This window comes from Ochotona curzoniae, unplaced genomic scaffold (assembly GCF_017591425.1).
Source record: "Ochotona curzoniae isolate NIBS_2020 unplaced genomic scaffold, NIBS_Ocur_1.0 contig_4105, whole genome shotgun sequence".
Lineage (NCBI taxonomy): Eukaryota > Metazoa > Chordata > Mammalia > Lagomorpha > Ochotonidae > Ochotona > Ochotona curzoniae.
The window spans coordinates 10,932,489-10,939,553 of record NW_024466129.1 but is presented as its reverse complement, the minus strand read 5'-3'; positions in this window follow the sequence as shown (position 1 = coordinate 10,939,553).

Below are 7,065 nucleotides of genomic sequence, written 5' to 3'. Positions count from 1 at the left end.
CAGCAGCGCTGAGCCATGTGTGAGATTCCCAGGGCACGGGGCCATTGGGGCTGGGCTTGCCAGCACCAGGCCAGTTCCCTCAGCAGCAGCGGTGGGCATGGACCCACCTCCCCCACCCAGGCCTTTGCTGAAATCACACACCTGGTACACTGCTCTTCCTCGCGTGTACTTTCTTTGTTATGTTTCTATCTGTTTCTTTTGGTTGGCAGTTGGATGGCGTTCTCTGAAAGAGACCTTGAAGCCCGCCCCCTTGGCAACTCAGAAAGTGACATAGGATGGAAATGAGGTCCCTACAGGTGCTACGAAATCATGATGGAACGGAAGAGAGACCCAACCAAAAGGAGAATGCTGTGTGAGGGTGCGGGCACACATGGGCACAACGGCCATGCCACTGTGAAGTCGGAGACCAGCGGGAAGCCGCTGGCAGCCAGGAACATCAAATGCCTGGGAGAGAGGCCCGGAATATCCCCTCCCTCGGGTCCTGACCGTGGCCTTCTGGCCTCCTGGGCCGTGTGAGAGAAGGCGATTGGTGTTTTAGCTGGTGGGGGGAATTTGCTGCAACAGCCCCGGCACACACCCACACTTTGTTATCCACCTTTTCCTTCCTGTTCGTCTCCTTGATTCTCCCCTCTCTGTCCTCAGCGAGGAGCAATCGTATGTGTTACTAAGACACAACATCCAAGCCAATTACTGTTCCCTTTAGGGGGTCTTACAGTTACCCAGAGACTGGAAATGACACTGCGAGGTCCCAGCAGCCCGGCCCAGGGGGCTGCGGCCACATTGGCTCCATAGGGAACTGTCTTGTGTCCAGCGCAGAGCCCACTCCTGCTCACTTTCCCAGACAGGCTTTCCGCACCAACAGAAGCAGGTCCTGCAGGAATGATGCTCGGGGCTCGGTCAGACGCCGATGGGTGTCTTGTCCAGTTGACTAACACTTGACATATCCAGAAGAAATGGGAGAAAATTGTTTGTCCTCTTACAGGTGGAAATTTCTCCGTGGAAACAGAAGAGAGCTTGCGCATCACCTCCCAGCTTCCCACACAGTTTCGGGAAAGATGCTGTTTGGTCTCCAGGGAGTGTAGCTGCGCCCCTCCACCCACAGAAGGCGCCACTATGCACAGACAGCAGAAACTGCATCTAGCTGTCCCACATCACAGCCTTTGCATCTCTTCCGTTGTGGACCTTGTTGCCAGCATGAGCTGCTGGGTGCAGCAGGCACAGCCATCCAGCCCTGGGACCGGGGAGTGGGGACCCACTCAAGCCTTTTAGAACCCCGCCCCATGCCAGGGTGTCCAGCCCTGCTCAGGCCCAGGCTCAGCCTGCTGAAATCCAAGGCCCAGGGTCTTCTGCTTCAGTCCAGGAGACACCCCTGCAGGTTCCAGGACTTATCTTCAAACAATGGGGTTTCCTCCAAGGCATCCCAGTCCCCAGGGAGGGAGATACCTGTGGCTCCTTCCAAGATGGGGTGAAGGATGTGGTAGGACCTCAAGGAAAGAGGAAAGAGGGGTGGATGGGCAGTAAGTGAGGAGCAGGGAGAGTGGCATAGAGCAAAAACTGGCGCCTGATGCCCAAGGTCGGGGCAAACAGTCCCTGACTCAGCCTGGCACAGCCTCCAACCCCTGCCTAGGGTGCCAACTCAGATGGTCCTGGCCCTTGAAGACCCTGGCACTCCCAGTAGCAAGAGAACCCACCCCTGCACCTGGGGGTTTTCCCTTCACAGAGCTCAGATGGAAGTCTGCACCTGGTTTGTTCTGCTGACTTAACACTGCCTGAGGATCCTGGACCCAGAACCCCAAGGAAGAGGTGGAAGAAACGTTGGAGGCCTCCCTACTTCCTGGCAGGAAACAGGGGGACAGGGCACCCAGCCTCTCCCCAACCCCGTCTACGGATGTTCCTGAACTTTGCTCTTCGTCAGTGCTTTTTAAAAGAGATTTATTTGTTTACTTACTTATTTGAAATGGATCTCCCATCTGCTGGTTTGCTCCCTGAATGGGCTTAAAAGCCGGAACAGGGTCAGGCTGGAGCCAGAAGCCAGGAGTTCTGTTTAGCTGTTCCATGTGGGTGCAGAGGCCACCCTCTGCTGTTCTCCCAGGCATGTTAGCAGGAAACTGGATCAGAAGTGGAGTGGCAGGGACACAAATCAGTACCCTTTGAGATGCCGGCAACACAGGGGCACCACACCATTAGCTCGTCCGCATCTTGTTGTTGTTGCTGCTTTTTTTTTTAATTGGGGTATAGTAAATTCATCATAAATTCATCATTTTGGCTAGTTGTCAGCACAGTTCAGTGGCATTAAGCACATTTGCCCCACAGGGCATCCAAACCCACCCTCTGTGTTCAGTACCTTTTCATGCCCCTGAACTGAAGCCGTGCCTGCACTGAATCCTGACTCCCCGTGTCCCATGGGAGCCACCGCCACACACCTCCCCTCTTCCAGAACGGGACCAGATAGCAGCGTGGGCTCTCACACAGCCCTTGTGCACCCAAGCCCCAGCCTGTCTCGGGACACCCCTTTAGGAGCCTGCCCCGTGTGTCCTGCCTGCCGGATGCAGGGATGGCCCGGTTTCTCTCTGCAGGATTTTGGGACTTTCACTGTCCATTGGTTTCTTCCTTACCGCTGATGACCATGTCCACGTGACTTCCACACAGCAGCATCCACACATCCACAGCGCAAGCAAACAGAGGCCCCCAAGAAATGTCCCTGTGACACGGCCCACCAGCCTGCTCGCCCTGCGGAACCAGCTTCAACCACAGAAATGGGCATCTCACGGCCCAGGAGGCTGCAAGGCCTAGACAAAGGTCTTAGCAAGGTGGTTCCTCCCAGGGCCTCTCTCTGCTTGGCGTGTCAACGGCCAACCTCTTCACTTGGCATCTCTGTCCAACGCAGCACCCACCCCAGGGCCTCGTCTCTGCTTCCTGACTGCTGTCCGGGGCTGTGTGCAAATTCAGCCATGTTCCCAGGTTCCAGAGGTCGCTCCTCCTGCATGTGGATGTTGGCGTGGCACCATTCAGCCCACGACGGCTCGAGAAGCCCTCACCCAGGTCAGCCAGGTGTCTCTCTTCCCCGCACATTCAGTATCGTTTTGTGTTTCTTGGTGATGCGTCTGTTTTACAGCTTTGCCTCTGAATAGGAGAAGGCCACCAACAAACACAAATGTCCCGAGTGGATTTTAGGGCCGCGCTGCTACCTGCTGCCACCACGTTCTGTTTGCTCTGGGGTCAAGCCCCCAGGTTGATAGTATTTGGAGAAAGGAAATAATTAAGGGGATGGTAATGAGGTGTTGATTTGTGTGCTTATAAAGAGAGGTATTGGAGAGCTCAGCTTACCTCCCCATCGAGAAAGGGCACATGGGGACGCAAGTGAGGACACGGGGAGAAGGGGCTCTCCCGGAGCTGGGAAGAGGGTCCCCCGAGAACTTGACCCCATGAGGAGGCAGACCTCAGAGCTTAGCCTCCTGAACTGGAAGCCAAGCGTGTGGGGCTCTGCCACCCAGTGTGGGCCCTGGGCACTCGCTTCCTGACCAGCTGCCACAAACGCGCTGCTGCTGGCCACACCATCTTTGTTTTGGAAGCCCTCTGTATTTTTCTTTTAGAAGTTTATGTATCTGGAAGGCAGAAATGGAGTGGCTGAGCCTTGAAGCAGTGTCAGCAGCGGAACTTTCTGGGCCACAACACTCCCTATATATTCTTAGTTCTACCATTCATGACTTCGACCTTTTTCTCAATCACCCTTTAGGGTCTAGTTCTCCAGTGATCAATGACAAGGGTGACAGCAGTCTGAGCCCACTGCCTCACTCCCAGACGAGACAGTTTATGCTGCCTTCCTCACTCCCCACGCCCAGGTAGATTCATAGATTTTTCACTTGGTTTATCTCCAATTCGACCACACCTTTTATCTCTGCATTCAATTCACAAGTGGGGTTTGAGGTCCCATTTCTTCTTTAGTAAAACTCAAGCTGGCTTCTTTTCCTGAATTCATCTTGGAACAAGGACAGACCTGTCCAGGCCCAGGATCGGCTGAGGGAGTCAGAGCGTGGACGTGAGCCAGCAACATGTCCACAGCCTGGACGGGGCACTCACCGGGTGTGCCCACTGGCTGCCCAAGGGTACACCTGCTCCTCTTGGGTCAACACCTAGCTCAGGTCTCACCTGATGAGCTCCACAGGGTAGACGCTGCGGGCATAGGTGGGCACAGATGGTGACGGGTGCCCATGGTAAGAAGTGAGTTTGTGTCTATGAGTGGCTGGTCCTCTGTGTGCTGGCACATCATGGCCCTCTCACCCAGGTCTCTCTGGGTCACACAGCTTTGCAACACCAAATCCAGGTATCTGGGCTACCTAACCCTCCTCTATGGAGCCATACTCTGATTGCCTGGCGTTGGCCATGGCCTCTGCCTCCTGGAAGCCAGTCCAAAGCGTCTCCAAGGGGCAGTCACAGAGGCTGGGAAACAGGCCAGGCCCTGTCACCGCCTCCTCTGGCTAGAATAAGGTGAGCTCGCCCACCGCAGCCAGTGCCCCATCCCACACAGCTCGGGTCACTGTCTGCCCTTCTTCCACCTGCCCATCGGCGCGAGGTCTCCTCCCGCGTGGCTGTGAAGGGAAGTTGCCTCCCCCTGTGACTTAGGACCCACCTGGGGATACCACCTTGGCCTCACCGCTCAGAAAACCGCTGTTCACCACTGTGGGAGGGGCGGAGACAGCAAAGGAGCCCACCCACCTTGCCTCGCTGCAGCGGACGTGCACAGACATCAGGGGTCAGCTTTCACCACTGTAGCTAGTCGCCCTTGTACCACCAGCACGCGCCGCACGTCGCTGATGGCCGTCTGCCTTGCTTTGAGTGGCGACTTTGAACGATCGCGTGTCCTTGTCCAGCGCGTTCTAGCCAAGAACCTCGCTGCACCCACTTGCCACCCCACAGACGCACCCGACGCACCTGAAGGCTGCCACGGGGCGGGCGGCCGCTCCTCCAGGAGGGGAGAGCCGAGCCAGCCCTCCCACCCACGGCGGTGGCGCAGCAGGTTGCAGGACCCTTCCTGCGGACCCTGGATGGACGCGCCCCAGATGCCCCTGGATTCCAGAACAGGCGTTGCGGCTTCCGTGAAACGGCATCAGCGCCCCCTGGTGGTCACTCCACTACCGCGTCCCCGGAGCCACGCCTCCCCCGCCCACCTAACACCGGCCCCTCTTCAGAAAGCTGGGAGCTGGAGGGGTTTTGTTGTTGCTGCTATGTTTTGTTGGTGTTTAAAATCTCAGTGGGACTTGCGTTGCTGAAAAATGCTCCATACACTCTCTTCTCCCTCCTTAAGCTGCATAAACACCGAAAGGGCCTTTTGGCAGTTTATTCAGAGAGATGGCAGACCCCTGGGACTCAGGACTCAGCTTTTCCCCCGGTGGCTGCAAATGAAGGCTTGAGAAAGCAGTGACGCATTAGCCATTGTCCATAAACAGCCACAAGGTCAAATATGAAATGCAGCAGAAAGAGCCACTGGATCCAGGCAGACTCCTTCCCCAGCTACGGCTCAATGTGCTGATGTTTCAGGCAGCGCTCATACTGGCATTGTAATCAGATGCCTCCTGCATCCCGGGTGGGGGTCCAGGGACTTGCCAGTCACATCAAGAGAGCGCTCGCGCTTTGGGCTCCAGCAGCCAGGCTCATCTGTGCTGAGTCCAGAGGCTCCACAGTGGGGAGGCAGGGGTGGAGCAGGGTGATCCAGATGCAGAGGCAAAGGCTGAGGGTTGCAAGGTGGATCCAGGCTCCGGCAGGTAGGCACACCTGCCTTCAGGTGTCTCCCGCTGCTGCCACAGGAACAGGAGCTCCCACCAGGCCCCAGCTGCTCCTGCCTGCTGTTGAAACCCGGGAGGGGAGAGAAGATACTTACGCAGGATCATTTAAAGTCATGCAGGTAAGAGGCTTTGCCCTTGGGGCCCAGTTTTTAAAAAAATTCCTAACAGATGCTGCTACCGCTGCCAAAATGAATTTATAAATGAGTCACTTTGGTAGCAGGCAAAGTAATGAAGAAAAACACATAATCTTTTTTTTTTTTTCATGCATGAGGGTAAACAGCTGGAAAATAATATAAAAAAGGGAAACACACAGAGAGAGAGAGAGAGAAGGCCTGGGAATTCCTTCCCACACTGAACAACTGGGGTACACCTCGCCACGCTCGCTGGCGGGAGATAATGAAGCCTGGTTCATTCCTGTCTCATCCGCCGCCGCCTCATCCATCCACGCTTCGCCCTTTGCAGCCAAGGACAGATCAGTGGACCGCAGAGGCAGCTGAGCCCAGAGCCAGCCAGGGACATGAGAACCAGCGAGCCTCCCGTAGAAAAGCAGCAAGCACCTGCCCCACACAGATCCCGGGCAGGTGGTCTATTCCACAGGGTGCCCGGGCACCACCTGGCTGGTGGCTGAATTGAGACCAGAACTGAGCCGCAAACAGTGGGCGAAGACACTTTGGGTATGCGGTAGGGCGTGTCTCCCCTTCCAGCTCTACCCGGGCAGCCAAGGAGCCCCACTTTCTGCTGCTGGTGTGGGAGGGAACCCCTTTCCCAGAGAAATACCCTGTAAAGCAGGGAGGGGGTTGTGTTGCTAGCCATGGGCTTTCAACCATGAGCACTGGCTTCCAGAAGGTACTGACAGCACCCAGACGGCCTGACGTGGGGACACCCTGTGGGTGTGGTGTGCAAAGGCCAGGGGTGCTGTGAACAACCTCTGCAAAATGGAAGACTGTCTTGCACATGATGGAACGGCCCCCAGTGACCCCACTTTGAGGCTGAGGAATATGTTGCAACCCCACAGGGTCCCAGAGCCTTCAGCTCTCAAATGCCGTAGGTGCTGGATTTTCCTGCGTCCACTGTTTGGGAATTGTGCAAGCAACGCAATGATTTTCCCTCTCCCTTTATCAAAATACAGTCACGTGCTGTCTCACAACGCTTCTTCAGCAACGACCCACGCAGCCATGGCGGTGGTCCCCTGAGACTGTCATGGCTGCCTCAGCACGTGTCAGCGCCCCCTGGCACCTGCAAGAGCACACTCAGAGCCGTGCAACACAACTCCCGGAACTTA